Here is a 26,173-nt window from a genome sequence, read left to right as displayed (position 1 = left end):
TCGACAATACCCGGTCCATATTCGATATGACGACGGCGAATTAGTGCTAATACAATCTGCTCACAAAACCTTCACAGTTGTTTCGGCGAATAAAGCTCCCCTCTGTGTTATCGAGGAAGATGACTCGAGACAATTAGCCAAATTTGGCCTCGCTTTATAATAGATGGTCACTCGAATACCCATTACGTAGCATGGCGAGGAAACATGGCAGACAGAAACGGCAGGGCATTGCCTAATCATAGCAAATTCCATTCTACAAATCCTGTAATTCTCTTAACTTCCACTGAGGATAGCAATGTCTTCAGAAAATATTATCATTGATATCCCTTCACCTTGAATTTTAATGCCACTCTTGAACCCTTCTTTTACTTCCCTCATTGCTTTATCGATGCATAGACTGAACAGTAGGGCCAAAAACTACATCCCTTTATTACATCATTTTTAATCCGAACCGTCGTTTTTGGACTTCCAGTCTCATTCATCCCTCCTGGGTTTTGACATATGGTATATTACCTGTCTTTCCCTATAGCTTACCCCTTTTTTTCTCAGATTTTCGAACATTTTGCACCATTATACACTGTCGTACACTTGTTCCAGCTCGACAAATGCTATTAACGTGTCTTACTTCCATTACCAACTGCAACGTCAGAATTGGCTCTCTGACATCTTTACCTTCTCTAAAGCCAAGTCTATCGTTATCTAACAGATCCTCAAATTTCTTTTCCATTCTTCTGTATATTATTTTTGTCAACTTGTTTGCATGAGCTTTTAAGCTCACTACGTGATAATTCCTGCCTTGTCGCCTCGTGTAATCTTCGGAATTGTTGTGATAATCTTTTTCCGAAAGTAAGATGGTATACCACCAGTCTCATACATCGCATCAACGTGATCTGTCGTTTTGTTGCCACTTGCCTCAATAATGATTTTAGAAACTCCGATGGAAAATTATGAATCTCTTCAGCCTACTTTGGTCGTAAGTCGTCCAAAGCTCTCTAAAAATTCTAATTTAGTACTGGATTCCCTGTCTCTTCGCTGTCCTCTGTCATCAGACAAATCTTCCGGCTCAAAGAGGCCTTCAGTGATCTCTCTCCCCCTATCCGCTCTCTCCTCTGCATTTAACAGTGGAATTCCCATTCCACTCTTAATGCTACCGACTTTTCTTTTAATTTCACTGGAAGGTTCCCAGTTTTTTTATAAGAGCAAAATCAGTCCTTCCATCAGTCACTTATTTTAAGATATCTTCACATTTTTCATGCAACCATTTCACTTTGGCTTCTCCGCACTTCCTATTCATTTCATTCGCAAGTGACTGATATTTTTGTATCCTTGTACATTTTTGTACTTTCGTCGATCAACTAAAGGATATCTTCTATTGTCCATGATTTCGTCGTAGTTACCTTCCTTGTACCTACTTTCTCCTTTCTAACCTCTGTATCTGCCCTTTGTATAGATGTCCATTCCTCTTTAACTGAACTACCTATTAAGCTACTTACTATCGCAGTATCTATAACCTCAGAGAACTTCAAATGTATCTCTTTATTCCTTAGTACGTCCGTACCCCACTTCTTTGCGCATTGTTTCCTCCTGACTATTTATTTATTTTTATTTACACGTCATGTTCCGTAGGACCAAATTGAAGAACAAGTCTCCAGGGTTATGGAACGCGTCAGCACATGAAATTACAAAATAAAAGTAATAACAGATAAAAATAAAATGTTTATGAACCCGAAAAAGTCAGTCCATAAGTTTAAGTAAATGCAATCAACAATACAACAAGAATCAGCTTAATGTTTCAAGGAACTCGGACCCATGAGGAAACACTTCAGTTTGGATTTGAAAGCACGTAGATTACTGCTAAGATTTTTGAAATTGAGAGGTAGCTTACTGAAGATGGATGCAGCAGTATACTGCACACCTTTCTCCACAAGAGTTAAGGAAGTCCGATCCAAATGCAGGTTTGATATCTGCCGATTATTAACTGAGTGAAAGCTGCTTATTCTTGGAATAAACTTATATTGTTAACAAGAAATGACAGTAAGGAATATGTATACGGAGGGGCCAGTGTCAAAATACCCAGACTCGTGAACAGGGGTCGACAAGAGGTTCGTGAACTCACACCACTTATCGCCCGAACCGTACGTGTCTGAGCCAAAAATATTCTTTTAGAATGAGAAGAGTTACCCCAAAATATAATACCATACGACATAAGCGATTGAAAATAAGCAAGTAGGCTAATTTTCGTATCGAACAATCACTCACTTCAGATACCGTTATAATAGTAAGAATGGGAGCATTAAGTCATTGAACAAGATCCTGAACGTGGGCTTCCCATGACAGTTTACTGTCTATCTGAACACCTAGAAATTTGAACTTTTCAGTTTCACTAATCATATACCCATTTTGTAAAATTAAAACGTCAGGCTTCTGTTGAATCGTGTGTTAGAAAACACTTGAACTTCAGCCTAATCTTCATTATTACTAAGTAAGTTGTGAGCTGACTCTATATATGCTCCTGGGTACGCCTTAAATCCAATATCTGATTTTGGAATATTTGCCTGACCATGCTGTAATATAACTGGAATTTCCGTATCTCCCGGCCTTTACCATGTATACCACCTTCTCTTGTGATTCTTGAACAGAGTATTCGCATTACTAACTGATAGTTATTACAGGACTCAATTAGTCTTTCTCAATAGGACTCAATTAGTCTTTCTACTCTCTCGCTGCTAATACCCAGCCCATATTCTCCGATAACCGTTTCTCCTACTTCCTCGCCTACAACCGCATTCCAATCTTTCGTAACTACTAGATTTTCATGTCCATTTACGAACTGAATTACCCATTCAGTACCCTCACGCAGTTTCTCTATCTCTTCATTTTCTGTTTGAGATGACGCGATTTATATCTGTACTATTATTGTCGTTGTTGGTTTGCTGTCGATTCTGACAAGAATAACCCTATTACTGAACCGTTCACTGTAACTCACTCGCTGCGCTACCTTCCTATTCATAGCGGATCCTTCTCCAGTTATACCATTTTCTGCTACTGTTGATATTACCCTATACTCGATTAACCATAAATCCTTGTTTTCTTTCCATTCCCCTTTCCTGATCCCACTATCTCTAGATTGAGCCTTTGCATTTCCCTTTTCAGATTTCCTAGCTTCCCCACCAAACTTCTGATATTCCTCTTCCCGACTGATAGAACTTAACCCTTCCGTTGGTTATTCAATCTTTTTCTCATTTTCACCTACTCCTTGGCAGTCCCCTCCCAGATATCCGAATGGAAGATTGATCATGAGTCTTTTGCCAATGGAGATATGAATATGACATTTGTTCAACTGCAAGCCCAACGTCCTGTGGATGCATATACGTGTCTTTAATGCAGTGGTATCCATTGGCCTCTGCATCCTCGTGCCATTCATCATAGCTGCTTCTTCTGCCTTTTAGGGGAAGATTTCCACCCCAAGGGCAAGAGAATGCTCTGAACCTCTGACCACTTCTCTGCCCTATTTGACAACTCCGTTGGCACAACGAGCGTGCTTTCTTAAGATGGAAGTCTTCTACCGCCATTGCTGATGGTTTTTATTCAAAATTTAAGCAGTGGCGAGGTTCGAACCCTGGACGCAAGGCATTTTTATAATTGGGTAAAACTGAGGGTCTTTCACTGGAACTTCTACTATGGTATATTCACCTTTACGCTTTGGCCCCTCGTTTTACTGAACTTTCTTATTGGCATGTTAGGACTGATTCGATGGAATCCGATCGTCTCCGAGTATAATTCCACTTTACTACAGAAATATGATACGCTAATAACAAGTGGATATTTTCGGAAGAAGCGCAGAACCACTATAGGAGTAGAGAAAAAAAAACAAACAAAAAACACCGACGTGACTTAAGCGAAGAAGATACATACCTTAAACAATGCTATGAAATTCGCAGCGGGTGTCAGCATTCCTAAGAAAAACATTTTTACTGTCACGAAGCAACGTTCCCCTCCGTTGTAGCATGTCAAACGGTATCGAGAAGTTACAAAACGCAATTTTACTTTGAAAACGTATCGCCAGACTCCTGTCTTCTATAACTTCTTGGAAGTGCGAAAAGTACATGGGCGTGTTAACGAATTCATGAAGAAAAGGACAGTTCTATCAAATTTTGCTCTTCTCCTCATGAAGCAAGCGTCTGGTAGAAAACAAAGGCTTTTAAAAAAAGCCATCTACTTTCTCTTTTTCCTACCACCCATTGCCTGGATAGAGGAATTTATCAACATGCACGCTCCTCCCCTTGGTCCCTTTCCTGAATCATCCGTCTCCTGTTGACGACGACTGACATCACATTTTCCTTCGACCTTTCTTTCAAGAAGAACTAAGTGAAACTTCCTGGCAGATTAAAACTGTGTGCCCGACCGAGACTCGAACTCGGGACCTTTGCCTTCGCGGGCAAGTGCTCTACCAGGAGAGCTTCTGTAAAGTTTGGAAGGTAGGAGACGAGGTACTGGCAGAAGTAAAGCTGTGAGTGCCGGCCGTGAGTCGTGCTTCGGTAGCTCAGTTGGTAGAGCACTTGCCCGCGGAAGGCAAAGGTCCCGAGTTCGAGTCTCGGTCGGGCACACAGTTTTAATCTGCCAGGAAGTTTCATATCAGCGCACACTCCGCCGCAGAGTGAAAATCTCATTCTAGAACTAAGTGAAGCTTCAAAATCACCGAGTGACAGCTGTGCAGATTTCACTCATTACTCTATGCTTGCGAACCTGCCTATGGAAGCGAAAGAATTGCCCTTGTAAATTTTTAATCGGTACTGGATGCAACAGAACCTCATGGCAGCACAGACGACGCAAATCATAATTCCAGTTCCGAAAAGTGGGAAATATCCAGTATGGGCTCCTATTACCAACCGGTCGCATTGTCGTCATGCAGATACACTGGAGCGAATGGTAGAAAGGAGACTGGAACGGTGGCTTGATGCCTCGGAGCTAATACTGATCCAGAGAAAGCAAATGGACTACGGACAATCTGTATTCGCTTGCCTTTCAAACGAAGCAAACAGTTGTTGCCGCTTTTCTTGCGTTAAGGGAGTATATGTTCACGTACATATACTAATTTTCTTGGACAAGCTGGCTGAATTCGGAAGTCAGTCAAAGATGGTTTATGAAGTTAGGACCCTGGTAGCTCAACAACTATCTACGTCAGGTTCAAAGGTAGTTGCTCGGACTTTCCCTTGTCTCCTAGCGCTTGCCACAGGATGCAGTTTCTGTTGTATGCTATGTATACTCATGATTTAGAACGCACGGTTATTTCCTTCCACTAAAATGCTGCAGTACGCGATGTTTATTCCATTTCTGAGACCTATCTTCATGCCAAAATGACATCACTCTCTACCACAGCGCACATCGATGAATGACTGTATACTAACGGGCTGGAGGTTTCGGCTGAGGAATCGGTGATCGCCCCTTTTACAAATCGAATGCTGTTCGAACTGATGGTCGCGACACGTGTGGAAAGTACGTAGCTTATTTTTTGTATTCAAGAAAAGTTATGTAAGCTTAAAATTTTCATTGGTTGTGTTATATTTTATATTTGCACTCTAAACATTTTTCAGCCATTAGTTTTTAATTGTCGGTAAGTTATGTCACAGAGGTACTGGGTACAAGCAGCGTAACCTTTGGATTCTTGAAGCACTGTCGTTGCTGTAAGGATTCTAAGAGTAGGTAGTGAGTCGGGTGTTGGCTGGCTACTGAGTGGTCTGAAATATTTTGGAAGAACAGAGATAAAGATACAGAGAAGAATGAATTGCGAAGTATGGTTTGGTAAAGATTAATTTCAGAAGTGAAGATTATGGGGTGCAGCTGTTGCTGCAATGCCTGCTTGCGCGTAATTATGAGGTGTTTAAATAACGGAAAGTTTTAGTAGGATTTTTGTTTACTGGTTTGGGTTAGTTAATTTCATTGTTCAGACGTGATTAAGTAAAGTAATCTCTTCATATGGCTTGCACCCAGAGGTTATAGATTTTACTACTCCTTTACCATTTTCAGTAGTTAATCGCTTGGCAGAGTAAAACTTGTTATAAAACATAAATTTTGCAAATATGATTGTAACAGTTAAACAATGAGTTTCAATTTTCTCAGCACTGTTTTTCAAAGGTCACTTCTCCTTCAGTCATTTAGCATAAAAATGGCTCTGAGCACTATGGGACTTAACTTCTGAGGTCATCAGTCCCCTAGAACTTAGAACTACTTAAACCTAACTAACCTGAGGACATCATACACATCCATGCCCGAGGCAGGATTCGAACCTGCGACTGTAGCGGTCGTGCGGTTCCATACTGTAGCGCCTAGAACCGCTCGGCCACTCCGGCCGGCCAGTCATTTAGCAAGTTCAAATTACACCACTGTCTCCTCCCGAAAGAAAGTCTTTTGAAAAGTGAAGCGTGATCTACTTAGAATAGTTGCATGTCCTTGTGTTGCACTGCACAGCGTTTTCTTTCCTTTCAGCTCGATTGCTGAATTTCCGTTGCCACAGGTAAGGCATATCAAATTTTCTATGACCAGTTTTACATTAGAGTCAGGCTACAATCAGGCCATTGACAGTCAGCTTGGGCTTCCAAAATTCATTATCAATTCAGTTTACTTAAAGTTCATTTAAGTTTTCATTTCCTATATAAATAGTTTTATTTTCAAAGTGCAGTCCTACACTCGCGTCTGTATTATTCAATGTACTCCGTCTTCAGGCCACGTGTGGCCTACCGGAACCATCCGACCGCCGGGTCATCCTCAGTGGAGGATGTGGATAGGAGGGGCGTGCCGTCAGCACACCGCTCTCCCGGTCGTTATGATGGTATTCTTGACCGAAGCCGCTACTATTCGGTCGAGTAGCTCCTCAGTTGGCATCATGAGGCTGAGTGCACCCCTAAAAACGGCAACAGTGCATGGCGGCCTGGATGGTCACCCATCCAACTGCCGACCACGCCCGACAGCGCTTAACTTCGGTGATCTCACGGGAACCGGTGAATCCACTGCGGCAATCCCGTTGCCATTATTCAATGTACGGATTTCTATTTAATTAGTTCGCATACGTAAGCTTACAGAGCACTGTTATAGAAATATTTTTGGTCATTTACTCTTTCAAAATTGTTTGTAATTGTGTATGCATCTTTATTCCGTTAGTTTTCTGTGTTGGAATTGGAAGTCACGTATTGTGATGTCATGCATTATAGCACTGTTCACTCCACGGCACAATACATAATTTCACAGGACAGTTAATTTAGTTTTCAGTTTTGAATTTCTAATTAATTTGACAGAAGTTAATAAAAACACAGTTATTCATTCATTTCCGTGTCCGGTCAGCATTTGCAGAAGGTAGCAACTCCGATGGCCTTGTTGTTTCCTTCGATCAGGTCCTGTGTTGTGCAGGGTTGTTCAAGTTGAGGACAAATTAGCAGGTGGGTTGGGTCTTGTGTTGTTCCGCACTCGCAGGATGTATCTCCATCAGCTGGAAGAATGCCCCGTTTTCGCATGTTGGTCTTGCAAAGAGGAACGCCCACTCTAAGACGATTGAGCGATCTCCAAATAGGGTAGAGCAAGTCATTTCCTGGAGCTAGCTCTTCCTTTACAGGGATAGCAGGTGGTAGCTCGCTCTTACACCTGGCGATGCGGTTACACTCTGGTGTTCCCTGTCCTGGCGATGAAGCTCTTTCCAGACTTCAGTCGACGAATTACAGCCTGACGATCATGCAGTGGTTGTTGGGGAATATAAGCTTACTTAGCCCTCTCTACATCGGCAGCAACAGCCCGTCTAATAGTGGGGGGAGCTATTCCAACAATCGGGTGGATTTTACCAACTGGAGTTGGCTTCATACATCCCGACAGGATTCGGACGGTCTGATTGATTGCAATATCAACCTGTCTGGTGTGAGTGGATGCACTCCAGACAGGTGAAGCATACTCTGCAGCGGACACATACAAAGCAAGAGCCGAAATTCTCAGGACGGGAGGACTTGCTCCCCAGCCGGTGGATGTGAGCTTCCTCAAGATGTTATTCCAGGAACTCACTTTCAGCCTGGTGTTATGGCAATGTTTCTTGAAGGACAGAGTTCGGTCAAGGTTTACACCCAGATATACTGGTGCTGACCAATGCTCCAGTCGTTTGCCTTGCCATGTAACGTCCAGTTCCGGCCGGGCTTCTCTATTCTTCAAGTGAAATTCGCACACCTGAGACTTGTTGAGATTTGGCTTTAGATGATTTGCTTTGTAGTAGGAGCCAAGCGTATCTATCGCAGAAGTCAACTTTTCCTCTACTTCTTCAAACGTCTTTCTTTGAGCAGCTATTGCAGTATCGTCAGCATAGAGGAAAAGCATGAATAATAAAAATACAGTTATACAATTTCAGTTTTGGCGACTCATTTATAGATAGCGTTTCCGTAACTCCACCACTTGTATTGTTCACGATTCAACACAGAAGAACGAGTCATAAAGAATAGGAGTTCAGTTTACCCCTGTTTCAGCTCACAAGATTAAACACAGAAAAGTCATTAATCTCATGCTCGATTCCTAGGAACGATATTTGACTCTCGGTTAAGCTGGGCGTCTCACATTCGAACTGATATTACGGAGTGCGAAGAAGGTTTAAATGTAATTCGCTCGTTCACTAGTGTGAGTACCTTACTCACGGTATACTGAGGGATTAGTCGATATCGTGTGGGTCATGACTATCCACTGCATCCCAATGTACTAAAATTTGTCTCTGCAAATTAGACACTTTTCACTACAGAGCCATTCGAATCTGTCCTGGAGACATCCATTCGACGCCACACAAATACCCTTTTAGTGGAGGCAAGAGAAATGCCCCTGTCCATTAGACGCCAGATGTTGTCAGATAAATTTTAAATTTCAGACATCGCCTTCGTCGACAGTTCTGTCTATAAATGTCAGGACTACATTCAACGATAATGGGGCGCTTCCTCCAGAAGAAATAAACATCCAACAGTCTGTATAAGCTTGGACACCTGATAGCCTGTCGTATCTTGTATTCCATGTTCTTGGCATATGTCTTTATTTGAATATGACCTCAACTCACTTGGTTATCTGATTCCAGCCCATTATTTTCAACCGACCAGCTCGTATAGTCTTGATGCCGACTGCAGTTTCAGTTGTCTCATTGCAGTTTATTATTGGCCTGATTATCTATATTTATAGCAATTGGTTCAAATTTCCACAAGAGTTATGTGCTTTTCTGTGCCCTCTGCCCCAGGTCCAGAAAGCCTCCAAACTGCCTCACAGTGCTCCTATTTTTGTGAAGGAGACGGTGGCACTTTTGGAAACTCGCCAGTTTGTATCTTCAGCTCTCTTCTCAAAGGTATTAATCGTGTCCTACTCCCAGAGTGCCCCAAAAAATATTCAACATCGGGAATGGAAACTGTCTTTCTTTCATAACAAAAGTTGATTCGTAATTTAATTTATAATTTTTGTTACAGACAGGAATACAATGCGTTCAGTGGGATGTAGTTTGATGGACATGTGACGAAAGAGGACGTCGGTCGTCCTCCTATGACCCCCGATGCACTGGCAGGAACACCGGCGGAGAAACAAACGCCGGCGGTCGGACGTGCAGATCTTCTCAGGGAGTTATTAGGCAGCTTATCAAATGTGAGAATGAAGTATTAAGTGGTCAGTATCTGTATTACATAATAACAAACCTGTTGCAGGTTGCACCTGAAATAAAGGTTTATTTAACGTGGTCATAACATTACAATGATTAGCCTTCTGTATTTACGAAGAAGACAGTGGCCCTACCGGTCACTTTAAAATTTGTGTCTTCAACTGTCTCCTTGCATATATTAATCATGTCTGACTTCCAGAGTGCCCTTAAAAATATTCAGCACCCGAGATGGAGTAAAACAAGCAGCCGTAATGAATTAAATGTAGTTTTGGAACTTTTTCGCAGTGTGCGGACGGGGCAGACCATCTATTTGCTGTTGGTGAATTCTGACGTTACCATCCGCTGTAATTGGAAAACCGATGTCTTAGCGAAGCAAGCCACCTCCATAGGCACTGTCCTTGATCTGAAATTACCGTATACGGACTATTTACGTGAGATCAAGAGCCACGGAAAACATCAATGGCAAGTGATGTGGAACGTGTCCAAACAAACGAAAAATTGTCATAATACTGTACTATCACCTCGAATCCGTGCAAAGCCGTGGTTTCTGACGCATTTGGGCCGATCAACGATTTCCACCACCATTTGACTCCGCTTCAACCACGCCTCTTTTCCTCTCTGTATCTACAGTGAGTCAACATTTCACACATCTCCTGAATCGGAAGCAGACATAAACCGTGTCTTGTTTTTGTGTCCCAGATTTGACTACAAGAGCTTGGATGTCTTGAAGATATTACTGAGTATGGGGTACCACATCCTTGAGCCAGTGTCTTTACTTCTGTTTACTAAAGACTTTCGGCCATATAAAGTTGTTTTTGTTTTTGTGTCCCAGATTTGACTACAAGAGCTTGGATGTCTTGAAGATATTACTGAGTATGGGGTACCACATCCTTGAGCCAGTGTCTTTACTTCTGTTTACTAAAGACTTTCGGCCATATAAAGTTGTTGGTAATTTTCTCAAGAGTATTGGGAAAAATGTGTATTGCGTGTCTCTCATTTTTGTGTTTTGCTTGTGAATGCCATTTACGGAATGGTGTGAATTGATAAACCACAATTACTCAGTTTATTTCTAAATCATTTTGTTAGCGATATGTGGTGCAAAAAATTGTGACAGCTTGAACTCTTATATCTGAAATAATGAATAATCGTATGAATTCTTTTCACTGTATAACTGTATTTTAGATGGCTAAATACAGTACATACTCTGGAGGCAAAAGAAAAAAAACACAGCATTCAATGAACCCATACACGAGGTGCATATCGCCCAACCCTTTATTAGGAAACCTGTCCGTAATACTGCTGTGTAGCAACTTTAACGCACAGCTAACTCTTCTGAGAAACAAAACCCTAGACAGAACAGAGCAGTATTGAACGCAAACTTGAGGACAGTGGGGTAAGGAGGGGGTTATAGTTGTCAACAGCTGGTCCCGTCAGCGCATGTAAACAAGACACACGGTGCATACCGTCCACGTTTGCACTATTGTGCACTATTTTCCGCGCAATAAAGATACAAAGCTGATTGCGGCAAGAAAACCAAACGGAACAGAATAAATGGACAAATGGAATATCAAACTGAACAGCGCGAGGTCTATTTTACAACAACATATTTAATTGCATGACTATAATCAGGACAATTAAGAAAAAAGCTTCATCACTGATTTGAGGCCAAATTGAAATATTTCACGAGCAGCCGCTGCTAGCTATGTAAATGAAGTTGTAAGTAGGCTGTTTATGTTTTCTCTATGTAAGTAGGCTGTTTATGTTTTCTTACTGGCAACGTTACGTAGCGCTCAATATGAAAATCACTGGCTGTGCTGTGTGCAGTCTGTGGCTAGTTTGCATTGTTGTCTGCCATTGTAGTGTTGGGCAGCGGCAGCTGGCTGTGAACAGCGCGTAACGTTGCGCAGTTGGAGGTGAGCCGCCAGCAGTGGTGGATGTGGGGAGAGAGATGGCGGAGATTTGTAATTTGTCATGAACTGCTATATTTATATATGATGATATCAAGGTAAATACATTGTTTGTTCTCTATTAATATCTTTCATTTGCTAACTATCCCTATCAGTAGTTAGTGCCTTCCATAGTTTGAATCTTTTATTTAGCTGGCAGTAGTGGCGCTCGCTGTATTGCAGTAGCTTGAGCAGCGAAGATTTTTGTGAGGTAAGTGATTTGTGAAAGGTATAGTTTAATGTTAGTCAGGGCCATTCTTTAGTAGGGAATTTTGAAAGTCAGATTGCGTTGCGCTAACAAAATATTGTGTGTCAGTTTAAGCACAGTCGTATATAAATTGTTCAAAGGGGACGTTTCATATGTCGACCCTTAGCCGAGGATACCTCACTGGAATCTTCTGATTTTTCTTGTAGTTTGTGTAATTAGTGTAGATTTTGTTTATTGCTAGCGCGTAACTGTAGAGAGAATCTCCTTTGTAGTTGCAGTCTTTCATTGTTGTACAGTAAAACAGTTGTGGCATGCATGTAGATTTGCACCAAGTATTTCGCAGCTGCGCTGGCAATTAAGTAGACATTATTTCCATTGCTATGTTATTTTATTTTTGCTCTTCAAATTGTGTTTTTCTGTGTTGTCGTGTGAAATACTGTAACAATAATGGCGTGTGAAAAACGTAATACTAGGCTCCAAAGTAAACTGAGAAATGACAGTGAAAATGAAAGCAGTGTGTTAGCGCCACCGAGTAATGAATTAACTGATGTTCAAAGTAGTAATTTGATAATTGTGAATAGGGAAATGGAGCGGGCGGCAAACAATGGCGTGGACAGTGAAACAATTAGTGAAGAGGGAAGCATTATCGATCGATCGGTCGGCAACAGCTCGCCTCATGAATCCGAAATGATAGGACACAATTTTGCAAACACTGTAGATTCAGGTTTTGCGTCCTCACCGTTTTCTCAAATGAGTCAAGACACGTTTTCCGCTTGTCAAAATGTGAATGTTGCCGGTGCAAATTCACTGCCGAAAAGCACTGAGGAACATGTTTCAGACACCAGTGCATTGTTATTACAGTTAATGCAACAAATGGGACAAAGGCTACAAAAGTTAGACACAACGCTTGAACAAAATCAGAAACAAACACAGCAACAGTTACACACAATGGAACAAAATCAGAGACAAACACAGCAGAATCTTAAAAAGTTAGACACAATGGAACAGAATCTTCAAAAGTTAGACTCATTGGAGCAAACTCTTGAACAAACACGTGAGGATTTAACTACTGAGTTACATCACATTGAATCGAAATGTCAAAAAGTCTGTAATGACGTAAAAACACAAATTTGTGAGCATTTCCAACCTATTTTTTCGCGTCATGAAAATGCATTACAGAATCATGAAGCAGCCATAAAAGAACTGCAAACTATTGTTCATGAAAATCACAACACCTTGCAAGCTAAAATTGACTCAGTTGCATCTACCGATTCGGTTACGCAACTTGCAAAAACTCAGGAAAACTTAAAGGACACAGTAGATACTCTGAAACTTGGTTCAGAAAAACATACAGAGGAAATAATTTCACTATCGGATAAAGTAGCAGAACTTTCAGATCAGTTCACTAACTTATCTACAAAGGTAGATGATGATCTGAATAACACAACACCTGTAGCCTTCACTGACACTGAAGAGTATGTAGAAATTAGAAAATTCAAACAAAATCAAAATCAAATCAATACACAGTACAAAAGAGAAATCCGGGAAGTGCAAGATCAGTTGGCACAAGTAGTACAAGAATTACGTATTTCAGAGGATACTCGCGCCCCAATACGGGAAGAGGGACACAGAAATACGGAACAGCCACAAAATAATAACACAGGGCATTTCGGAAGTTATGAAAGAAATTGGCAATGTGCACCGAATTGTGAGATGGAACGGCCGACACGACCTAACAATGACCGATATGCGACTCGCCGACATGACGATTTTGACTATAAGCTGTTCATTACTACACGTAAATTCAAAACATTTAAGAATTATGGCAACGACATTCATCCACAAGCATGGCTCCATCAATTCTCTCATTGTTTTCCTCCCAACTGGTCGTTAGAACACAGATTAGAATTTATGTGTGGCTACTTAGAGAATGAACCAGCTGTAAGAATGCGATCGGTCATTCACGATTGCCACAGTGAGGGAGAATTTTACCATGCCTTCCTCTCAGCATATTGGTCTCAAGCCACACAAGACCGTGTAAAACATAGCATCATGATGATGAAACACTTTGAACAGTCTGAATTTTCCAGTCTTGTGAAATATTTTGAAGACATGTTGCACAAGAATCAGTACCTGACAAACCCATACAGCCCCTCAGAACTCATCCGCATTTGCTTAATCAAACTGCCTGAACATTTACGACATATTATTTTGGCAGGACGTTGCAAAGACGACATTGAAGCATTTCAGGGACTTTTACAAGAATTAGAAATTGACACTGACAATCGCGGAACGCGAAAGCAGGAACACAACAATTACAGGTCACATCCGTCGCAATTCCGCGATGAAAGAAGTAATAACTTGACACGACAAGGCTATTCTCACAACACCAATCGTGACCAAAACAGACACCACCCGTATGACAACCGTTGGCAGAGTAGTAATAACTACAGGGAAAGATCACCTCTCCGTGGTAATGACTATCACAGAGACAATAAGAGAAACAGACAATATGGGAACCAAAATAAATACTATCAAGGGAGACAGAATAACTTTAGACGCAACGGATCAGCGCGCAGTTACGATTCAAGGAGAAATTCTCCACCATGTGACCGACAAGAAAGAAACTATGGAATCTACCGACATGACGACAGACGATATGATCGTAACGACAGACCTGAATTGCATCAGAACTGGCGGGATTCAAACAGAGCAGGGCCCTCTCGTCACGGTGAATTTGTAGAAGTTAGGTCTCCAAATCCCAATAACGACGCGCGCCAACAAAGAGACAGACAATGACTCGCACAGCAGGCAGCCGCGTGCGCCCGCTGGCTCCGAGAAAAATAACATAAGACGCTAGCCTGGAGAAAAATTTTAGCATTTTTTACCGATGTATACAACATGATAATTGCTTTGAAGTTGAAACTCTGCGTACTAGGAAGAGTAAAGGTTTACACCACATTTCTCATGTAAAACCATTTATTGACAGATAATCTGCCTTTTAACTTTGTCTTTGCCATAAAACGTTTCACTTCACGTTACTAGTATGCTTTAGAAACTGTTACCATGCAACAATGTTTGAAGTTAAATATCCAGTCAAGAACCAAGAAAACTTATTTAAACAGAAATTACGAATGCATTGTTATTGCGAACAGACGACACAGTGTAATTGTGTGTGTACATTCTTGCTTGTTAGTTGCACGATTAGAACATTTACCAGTACTGCTAATGAGATTTTAATGCAACATTTTGGTTTACTTGAAAATACATTCCGGATTTAAAGTACTTTCTGTGAGATACCAGATGAGACAATAGTTAGTTTATGTGACAGCTACACGATTTTATCACGACGCTACTAATGAGTGACAATTTACAATGTTGATTTTGGGGTGTTTCTGTTTTATATCTGCACAGTTTTTCTGTTTTATTCTGGAAAGTAAAACAGGTTTTAGTAGTAAATTTTGTGCTATAGCTACAATGAGATTGCCTTTTCCATAGCACAACAATACGTTACAGCACAGTACTTTCTTCATCATGGCAATAAGTGTAATAACTAAGATATCTATACACAAAGCGTTTTACTTTTGTTTATCATGAGGTAAGTACATTGACTTCTGCAGAACTTAGCTTTCGGAGGACGATAACTACGACACTTCCACAGAGATTATCTTACAACAAGATGCACATTTAGCGCTACAGGACATGCATTTGAGTGATTAATCTTATACTTAAAACACTTATTTTCAAAGATTTTTTAATTACAAAGAAAGTTTTCCGTGATACATTTCATTCCATTGGTGTAATCTGTAACACCTGAGGGTATAATTACATTAATCCTCAGGGGGGTACACGCTTACTTTGTGTACCATGTGTGTGGCAACCACAAGGAACCCTAGCTAATATGGTATTTGCTTATACAACTTTACACATCGGTACCATATTTCTCTAACACACAAATTACACAGCTATCTGATCATTTAACTGAGAGATAAACATTTTTTTACTACATCAGTGACACATGTTTACGCAATACACAGTTGGGTAACTTCTCACTTATGAAACTGTATTTTGTCTGTACTTTGTAAACTGTTCATATTTTTTCGGACCCATTGTGATACTATGAGAGCTTTGAATGATGTATTTGGTATGAGATCATGATTTTTAAAGTACGTTTGAGGTAGGTGACACTATTTAAATGAGCAGAGAATTCTTTTTAGGTTTTGAAATTATTGAAGGAAGCTACGACGATTTTGAGATTTGACTGAGGTGTTATGATGTTATTTTTACGACGACGATGTGTATTATGCTGCTGAGGTATGTTTATGATTAATAGGCTGATGCTATATGAGTTATTTGATTATGATACTTATCTGTTATGATGCAGTATTGAAGAAGTGTCGACGAATAAGGTAAGGAGTAATGAATAGTGATTAGGGACTCTGACTTATGGAAAAGGATGTTGCAAACCAAGAATCATACTTTAGAATTATGAAATGTGTGTACATGTGTGAATCATGTGTGAATGTATCACAATGCCACTGAAAATTTTTTTGGACACTGTTATATTTATAGGATTTTGTTTCTACAGATTTGCAACACTAATTCTTGACCTGTGAAATATTTTTATATGCGACTGTCACTGTAGCGGAAACTGCTGTCGTAAATATTTCCGTAAGAAAGTTAACGGACCACCTACACATAATGCGTCATGGGCACCCAGCTGTGTCAGACGCCTGGAGAAAAAGCCATTAGCGCGTGCCTTTCAGAGCACAGGAAGAAAAAAAAAAGGGACGCCATTAACCTCGCTTCTGACATTCCTTTGTAGAAAGCATCGCAAAAACGACACGGTCGAACTTGAAAACATATGATTTTTGTAATGCGTTGTGGGCACACAGCTGTGTCAAACACCTGGAGAACAAGCCATTAGGGTGTGCCTTTCATCGCTAATGTGACACCCTCGTTACTTGAAAACATATGATTACTCACACTTTGTGCTAATTACTGAAATGCTTATGAATTGATGGGAAATATTCTTACATCTGCAAACCTGATTATGACAAGTGTCTTTCTATGAGAGTTGAGAGAATTTCTACTAACTTATGAAATGTCACATGACTACTGAATGATATTTTTATGCTTTGCTTTTCATAGTTGCTTATTTCATTTGATATCTGGTTTCCAGCTGTGTTGCAGCATTGCTTTTATAAAATGAAATGCATTTGCTAATGTGAGCACTTTCTGTCAACAGATCTATTAAATAATTATTTTATGATCCACATTCTTTAAAAAAGGAGCACTTGGAAAGGAAAGAACAATAAGAAGGAACTAGTAACAGTAACACATAATTTTCTTTTCAAGTACATGGTAATATTTCTTTTTATAATCAGTTGTTGTGGTGCACCACTTTAATTACATAGACAGTAAGATGTGAATATACATTTCCCTTATCTGCATTGTTGTTTTTACTGTAATATTTTTTCTGCTTGAGCTATGTCATGTTTAGATATAAGCTGCTGTTTGCCAGGCATAGTGCTACTGAACTTTAATTTGTGTTACTCTGCTAAGCCAATTTTACTACTCATTGATTTTTCATATTGCTGCACATTGGCTCATATTAGTTGTAATTTGGCATTTTATCTGTTAATTTAGATTTACTGTAGCTTGCTTTGCAATTTTCCAATTTTTTGGTCATTGCTGTTTGTGTTACTTATTTTGTGCTGCTGCATTGCCTCGTCCCTTAGTTTAGCATCTGAGCTCAGTAGATTTAAGTTAGCTTAAGAGGGGTAGCCTCTAAGAGAATGAGTTGCGATGAAGTGGAAGAAATGCATTGAGAAAACAGGTTTAGGTAGGATTTTCTTGGAAATAAATGTTGAGGTAAGAAATGTGTGAACATATAAATACAGAAAGCATGCTTAGATAGAATTTTTTTGGTGGAAACAAAGGATGAAATAAGAGGAAAGATATATGAAGTTTTGGGTTGGACTGCAGTACCAAATGTTACACTGAAAACGAACCCTGTCCTTTCCTATTGGTGTTATCCCACTATGTGTTTGTGTACCCTTGAGTATTTGTTTTCTTCCTGTCTCTGTGTAGTTTCATAGAATTTTTTCTTCTTTTAATATTAAGCTACATTCACTATGATGAGGAATACTGTTATCCTCGAATGTAATTTGCATTAATAATATGTTATTTACTTTGTAAAGATGTTAGACATTATTAATTCCGTTCTGTTTAATACTCATGTGTAAAGTTGATGTTCCAAAAGTTATTCTGATCTTCTATGTATGTACTCATGTCATAATTCCTGTAACACTGACGTATATGTCTATTTCTATTCTTTTGTAATGCCTGTTTTACTACAAATGTTATCTGTATTATTATGTTTTTAATGATGTATTTTGTACCTTTTTTATTGTCTTCTTATGTTATAAAATTGTAATTGTCACCAGTTCATGATATTATTAACTTGTTAGTTATATTTCACTGCACACGTTTCTGTTGGTCATAGTATATGGACAATATGTGAGAAGTAGGGACTGTTAGTGTTTGCACATGTGTTAATAATTCAGCAAGGGACTGGATAACAGCATTGCTGGTTCTAAGGACAATTCCAAAAACGTTGTGAGTGCACAAGTGGTGGTTTATGGACTTGCTATGTTCTCCGCAAGACTCTTCGATGATGAATGTGCACCTGCACAATCGCAACAGTTGGCTGCTGGACATCTCTACAAGGACTGCAGTGGGTCTGCACCTCTGGTGGCCCACCAATACCATTATCTCTACAAGGACTACAGTGGGTCTACATCTTTGATGATCCATCAATACCATTATTTCTACAAGGACTGCAGTGAGTCTGCACCTCTGGTGGCCCACCAATACCACAATCTCTACCAGGACTACAGTGGGTCTGCTCTGTGATGACCTACCTACCAATATTCTTCCAAACTACGACTGACTCTGCTGTGGGTTTGCTCTGTTGTGGCCCATTATCTGTCAGCATGTTGCTATTCTACTGTTATGTACGATTAGGACTGTCTTTATGGACTGTGAGAAAATTTGAGCTTTTGACCAACGTTGTATCAATAAGTGTGTGCATTTTATATCTTTGTTACTGTAATTGTGAAAAATTTTTGTCAAATCATTATTGGCCACTGCCCAAAAAAAATTTGTAAAATTTTTTGTGGGGAGCATGGGGGCTATGTAAGTAGGCTGTTTATGTTTTCTCTATGTAAGTAGGCTGTTTATGTTTTCTTACTGGCAACGTTACGTAGCGCTCAATATGAAAATCACTGGCTGTGCTGTGTGCAGTCTGTGGCTAGTTTGCATTGTTGTCTGCCATTGTAGTGTTGGGCAGCGGCAGCTGGCTGTGAACAGCGCGTAACGTTGCGCAGTTGGAGGTGAGCCGCCAGCAGTGGTGGATGTGGGGAGAGAGATGGCGGAGATTTGTAATTTGTCATGAACTGCTATATTTATTTATGATGATATCAAGGTAAATACATTGTTTGTTCTCTATTAATATCTTTCATTTGCTAACTATCCCTATCAGTAGTTAGTGCCTTCCATAGTTTGAATCTTTTATTTAGCTGGCAGTAGTGGCGCTCGCTGTATTGCAGTAGCTTGAGCAGCGAAGATTTTTGTGAGGTAAGTGATTTGTGAAAGGTATAGTTTAATGTTAGTCAGGGCCATTCTTTAGTAGGGAATTTTGAAAGTCAGATTGCGTTGCGCTAAAAACAAAATATTGTGTGTCAGGTTAAGCACAGTCTCGTGTAGAATTGTTCAAAGGGGACGTTTCAAAGTGTCAAAAAGGTCGTCTCCTGAAGGTGTAGCTATTTTACGTGTAACAAGTTGTATAGGTGTGAGAATTAACTTTCAAAGAGATTTACTTCGAATCAGGTACTAAATTTAGGCCATTTCGAGAAGAGGACCCTAGGGAAGCAAATGAGGTGTTAGAAAGATCATACTTTCCAGAAAAACTTTCAAATAACATAAAAAGCGGTCTAATGTTGTATCAAAGGATTCGTCCAAAAGTAGGAAATAACATAGATTAGAGAAATATTTGACGCGCCTTTGAATAATGATCGAAGCACCAAATCATCTTTAACGGAACCCAGGAGTGTTGCAGTCTTTGGTGGAGGGCGAGAAATCAGTTTCACTTTGTAGATGTAGATCCGTCCTATTTTGACGAAAGGCTTCCCACGTATGGCAGGAAAGCCATGGGTTTAAAACTTTCCTTGCCGGCCGGAGTGGCCGTGCGGTTCTGGGCGCTACAGTCTGGAGCCGAGCGACCGCTACAGTCGCAGGTTCGAATCCTGCCTCGGGCATGGATGTGTGTGTTGTCCTTAGGTTAGCTAGGTTTAATTAGTTCTAAGTTCTAGGCGACTGATGACCTCAGAAGTTAAGTCGCACAGTGCTCAGAGCCTCTAAAACTTTCCTTGTCTTCTTCCACATTTCTGGTGCCCACTATTGGTTTCATTTGCATTGCCGTACGTATCTGCTGTGGAGAGTACCCGTTGGCTTCAAAAACTCTTCTCAGGTCCTCCACACAGCTCTGTGACGTGTGTTCTGTGTACTATAGTGCTGAGTACACTCATCGTCTGAGAAGGATGGTGGTAGCAATTTGCGCTAAATATAAATCCGTATGGGTCGGTTTTCGATAAACTGCCTGTCCCAAAGTGCCACCATCCTTCGCAGATGAAGAATGTACTCAGAACTGTAGTACACAGAGCACATGTCATTGCTGACGAGAGCAGTCTGGAGGACGAACTTGTACACCTGAGAAGAGTTTTTGAAGCCAACGGGAACTCTCCACAGCAGATACGTATGGCACTACAAATGAAATCAAAAGTGGGCACAGGAAAAGCGGAGGAAGACAAAGAAAGTTTTAAATCCATGGCTTTCCTGCCATACGTGAGAAGCCTTTCCTCAAAAGAGGACGGATCCTTAGTAAACACAAAGTGAAAGTGATTTTTCGCCCTCCACCAAAGACTGCAGCACTGCTGGGATCCATTAAACATGATTTGGTGCTTTAGAAATCTGGGGTTTATAAGATCCCCTGCGAGTGCCGCCGTTCACACATCGCACAGGTGACACGTACAGTCCAGGAGAGATGCACAGAGCACCTCAGGTACACCCATCTCTTACAACACAATAAATCTGCGGTGGCGGAGCACTCTATTGACTCTGGGCACTCTATGGTATACGACAAGGTCAAAATTTTAGCCTCGACTTCATCTTTCTGGGAGTCGGTAGTGAAAGAAGCAATTGACGAATTTAATTAATAGAGATAGCAGCTTCAGCTTGGAAAAATCATAGAATCCGGCAGTTTCTGTAATTAAATCATAAAGAAATCGCCACAGTGGAGCTCTCCGTGACACATCGACATCACCGTATGGAACGACTCCGCAGCCATAGATTTAATTTCCAAGCATGTATTACACCTCTTTGCCCCCTATCAACGTCTCTGGCGCCTTGTATATCTCTAGCCGCATATGCAGTGATTCGGTCCTCGGGTATAAAAGGACTGCGGTGGGGCGGGGTCGTTCGTCGTTCTTTCGTCTCCCTACTCTATCTCCCTCCCTCTCTGTCACTTCCATCAAACAGTTCACCTACCTCTATATTTCTTCCTTCCGACGTCCCTTCACTTTGCAGTAGTAATACACGCTTGGCAGTTTAAGGCAGCGTTGATGAAATCACTACCCAATACCTACCATACAGAGACCGCGTAACCCAAGTTGCAAATCAGTTCCTGTAAGTTCAGATTCCCAAATTTCGGGAAGTAGGAGAATCCAATTTAATTGCAGTGAGCATTTGAAAATTCTATTAACATCTTTTTATTGATAAGAAAGCACATGAAATTGCTATCAAATCCGTATTTAATGATGCAAATACTTTCTCATTCCAAGTTCACTGTCTATCCAACATTCACACGTAAAAGCAGTCAGAATTCCTGCCCGATTATATTCGCGATCTAACAGTTGCTGACCCACCACTAGCAGAGAGTTGAACATTCGGTCGTTACAGTGGTCTTCTATGTCAGAAGTGCTCGTGAAAGTATTCCATCAAGAACACGGAATATACCACTCGGAATTGTCACTATGACTGAAAATTTCACATGGTCATAACACTTAAACCAATTAATTCAGAAATATCACACTTTCATCAAAATTGTTCGTAACTCAAAGCCGTTTTAGTCACGACACGTTCTAAACACAACGAACCCTCTAGTTCTTCATTTTACATATTATTTTCATGGAGACATCTCGCATGGTGTTAATCGGAAGCAGGTTAGCGAGCGACTATCTCGCTGCCCCTCTCCTCTTTGCGTGTCCAATTATCTGCGTGCTGAAACCGCTTCGTTCTGATTGGCTGTTGATCTGAATGACCAATCAGAATGATCCTTCCAGATCATTCTCACAGGAAAACTTGCCTTAGCCAACCCTTAATCAGATAGTCATTGGCGTCATTACAATTTCCATTTTTAATATCATGTTTAATAAAATAAAACGAAATGCAAAAAAAAATTTATAAATTAACATAAAAACTTTTTCTGCTTCAGACTTTTGTTCTGGCTGCTCTCTTACAAATGCAACCACACATCGACATACATCATCAGCACCGTGATTGCAACACAGTTTTCCCACGGTTCGGTTTCATAAGGTTTCAGATAAAATGACATTCAGTTTTAACATATGTCCCGGATACACTCTCTCATTCATTCCCCTGTATTCACAGAAAAAGTAATAAGCAAATAATAATTTTGAATGATTTTTGTACTACATAACGTAGAATAATTAAAGTTTTGAAAACAAAATTGCAATTAAGTGATTATATATACTGTGAGCTTTGTTATGACTTCAGATGATAATAAATGACATTTGGTTATTGTTCCTAACTGAGTTTTGAAACATAAGTGTTGGTTTTAGGACATTAGGATAATCACTATAGTTTATTTAGACTCGTAGGGGGTATGAATTTGCGTGCTGACTGAATGTTACTTGAGACCGTTCACACAGCCAGGAGCGTCAGCTGTGCTGTGAGTCAGAGTGAAGAAAAAACGTAGCCATCCTGAAACCACCTTGCTACACGGCCGCATGCCTTACTGCAAAGAATTTTATTTCGTAATAACTTGCTACGTTACAGAACGGAGCAAGTGCTGGAGCGTTAGTCACCTCGGCTCACTCTGATGATGGCTGGACGGAATTCAGCCGAAATATTAGAAAAAAGAAGCTAAATTTATGCCACTGAGTGCCCGAAATTTTATGGAACGGTCACTACGCCGCGAAATCACGAAGATGCGCAACAGGGTATTGAGATACCAGTTATGTAAATAAAAATCTCCTTTTCTTGCTGCAGTGTATTTTATTTCTCCCAGACGCTTTTCATCTTTTACTTTAAGACATCTTCAGTGGGGTCTAGAATGATACACTTTTGTCTTCATAGGTGATATTTTTGGATTATTAAACAGTTCACGCCTCGTTTTTTATGTAAATAAGTGATTACTCACAGTTCTTTGCGTTTTTGGTTGGAATCTGCAAATATCACAGAATCAAAACAAAACTGCATCATATGAAACCTCCCCTTAGAAAAATTAATGAATTACTGTGCTCATAAACCTCTTACGTTATTTGATTTTCAAACAGCTGAGCAGAATTGAACGTACTCAGACATTTCTCTCTTTACTTACTCTGATCAACACTAAACGGACACACAATATTTTTAGCTCAATGCAGTCTGACTTTCAACAATCCCTACAAAAGAATAGCCCTGACTAACAATAACCTATAACTTTCATGAATCACTTACCTCACAAAAATCTTCGTTACTCGAACTACTATAATACAGCGAGCGCCAATACTGCCAGCTAAATAAAAGATTCTAACTACTGAAGACACTAACTACTGATAGGCATAGTTAGCAAATGAAAGATTTTGATAGAGAACAAACTATGTGTTTACCTTAATAATGTTCAAAAGTCATCATATATATCAGTTCATGATATCCAATATCACAAATTTACTCTTTCTGAAGGACACATGTCCTGATCGTCTGCTCTCAAAATCCTGCCATCTCTCTCCCCACATCCACCACTGCTGACGGCTCACCTCCAACTGCGCAACGGTATGCGCTGTTCACATCCAACTGCCCAACACTACAATAGCAAATATTTCAACAACGCAAACCAGCCACAGACTTCACACAGCACAGTCAGCAATTTTCATATAGAGCGCTACGTGGCGTTACCAACATAAAAACCTAAACAGCCTACTTACAATATCACAGAATAAAAACAAAACTGTATCATTCTACATCCCGCTGAAGATGCTTTAAATTAAATGGTGAAACACGTCTGGTAGGAATAAAATAGATTGCAGCAAGAAAAAGCGATGTTCATTTTAAGAAACATTTCAGCGCTTTCTGCGAATGATGGCTACGCAAACAAACTTGTTAGGTGATTGAGAATTTAAATTTCAGTGTTTAGCTTAGAATCGTAGAATTTTGAAGAGTGATAGAGGAGTTTTGTCTGGTGGATCATCTAGACTGTGCAAGTGTTGTATGGCTTTGCCATATTTCTGTCATTCATGCACGATGGTGGGAAAAAGTACCAAAAATTTTCCAGTCTCGAAAATTCTTCAATAGAGAATCCTTCGACTATCAGAAGAGAGAATGTGCATTCTTAATTGGCACCTCATTTGCTGTACATAGTATCGAGCACCATCCAAAAGCGCGTCAGAATTTTCTATAACTCATCTCATTTCTTACTTTAAGAGAAATCATTTCACAAAACGTTTAACCGTTCTACTCTTTCTTGTACTTCTGACGATGTATCAGTGTTAAGAACGACAATATGAGTTTTGCTTAGCAAGAAACAGTTAATAGAGTTACAAAAAGTCAAAAAACACAGAATAAACAATGATACCACTATCTATGAAAATTATTCAAACGATCGGAGTTGATGGTGTAAGTTGTTTGGTCTTCAAAAGCTTCATCGGACCCGCAAACTGCACGTCTCTCGTAACTGCGGAACAATTTGATGTCAATGGTTTGATGAAAACTACGCCCTCTAATTATAATTATAAACTGAAATGTCCAAGCTTAGAGATTCACAGTCAATGTAGTTAACAGGAGACACTCCTTTCGCATAATCTACATATAAACAGCGATAGCGATGACATGAATTATAACTGTGGGACCTAATAGCGTCTAGGTACAAGTTTCCAGAGGTATTCGTGTCGGTTTTCGCACAGATATCGTAACGGAATTAGATGCGGCCTTAGGCGTCAATTATTGCACCAAGTAAAAAATGTAAATGGCGTGTGACTAGGGCCTCCAGTCGGGTAGACCGTTCGTCGGGTGCAAGTCTTTAGATTCGACGTCACTTCGGCGACTTGCGCGTCGATGGGGAGGAACTGATGATGATTGGGACAACACAACACCATGTCCCTGAGCGGAGAAAATCTCTGACCCAGCCGGGAATCGAACCTGGGCCCTTAGGATTGACATTCTGTCGCGCTGACCACATTTTGGTTTTTTTTAAAGCTCATTTTGTTTGCTTTTGTTCGTTGCATCTGCTCGGGGCGGACGTCATAAGACATCCATTGAAGATCGTTGTTGGTCGATTAACTCAGTTTTTTTTATTACAGAGGGCACGTAACCCTCTGACCGAACACGCTGAGCTACCGTGCCGGCAGCACTCAGCTACTGGGGGCAGACACTGCACCAACTGACAGGCGATAACGGTTATTCAGGAAAGGACAGACCAAAGTACTGTCGTAGTTGCTATCATTACTTTGTCAGAATTTGTTAGATTGCTTACATTGTGCCTTTAAGGATTCAGGGTACTTATAAGTGGTGGAAAAATTGAAATTTTTTACGCCTTTACTAAATTCCGTAGTCTTTCCTGATTACATTGAAACTTACATTATAGGATTTCAAATGAAAAATGACCTATATATACCAAATTTTAATGCTACAGTCATCTATGCCTCCATACCCGTTTATTTCTGTTACAGAAACTAGTATTATTTTGAAAAGATCTGTGAACTTTGTTTTCAGCGATTACACGTATGATACAATGTATATGTTGGTAACAGTGCAGGCTTCCAGTGTCCGCAAATGATCATCTTTGCTAGTATTTACTTTTGTTTCGCTGAAGCAGTCTGTTCACGTGTTACTGAATGTTTGTTGCTCAAGTGCTACATATATTTGTGGAAGTACATATCCTTTACTGTGGAATAAATACGAACTATGCCACGCATCAAGAAATTCAGTAAAAGGAAATTCCGTGGCAACCAGCTCAAAAAAAAAAAAAAAATAAATAAATAAATAAAAACCAAGCTACACTGTTGAAATTAACCATGTATCAGTTCTTCA

At 40.2% G+C, this 26,173-nt stretch overlaps 1 non-coding gene across 1 annotated transcript; it reads left to right on the top strand.

Moving 5' to 3' along the window:
• The first annotated feature begins 4,531 nt into the window (after positions 1–4,531).
• On the top strand, positions 4,532–4,606 carry Trnap-cgg (transfer RNA proline (anticodon CGG)). The gene has a single exon. It is a non-coding gene; the product is annotated as a tRNA-Pro (tRNA).
• Positions 4,607–26,173: the final 21,567 nt, after the last annotated feature.

Source organism: Schistocerca serialis, chromosome 4, assembly GCF_023864345.2.
Source record: "Schistocerca serialis cubense isolate TAMUIC-IGC-003099 chromosome 4, iqSchSeri2.2, whole genome shotgun sequence".
NCBI classification, from domain to species: domain Eukaryota; kingdom Metazoa; phylum Arthropoda; class Insecta; order Orthoptera; family Acrididae; genus Schistocerca; species Schistocerca serialis.
Note: the sequence above shows the minus strand (reverse complement) of the source record. Positions and strands in the feature narration are given on the sequence as shown.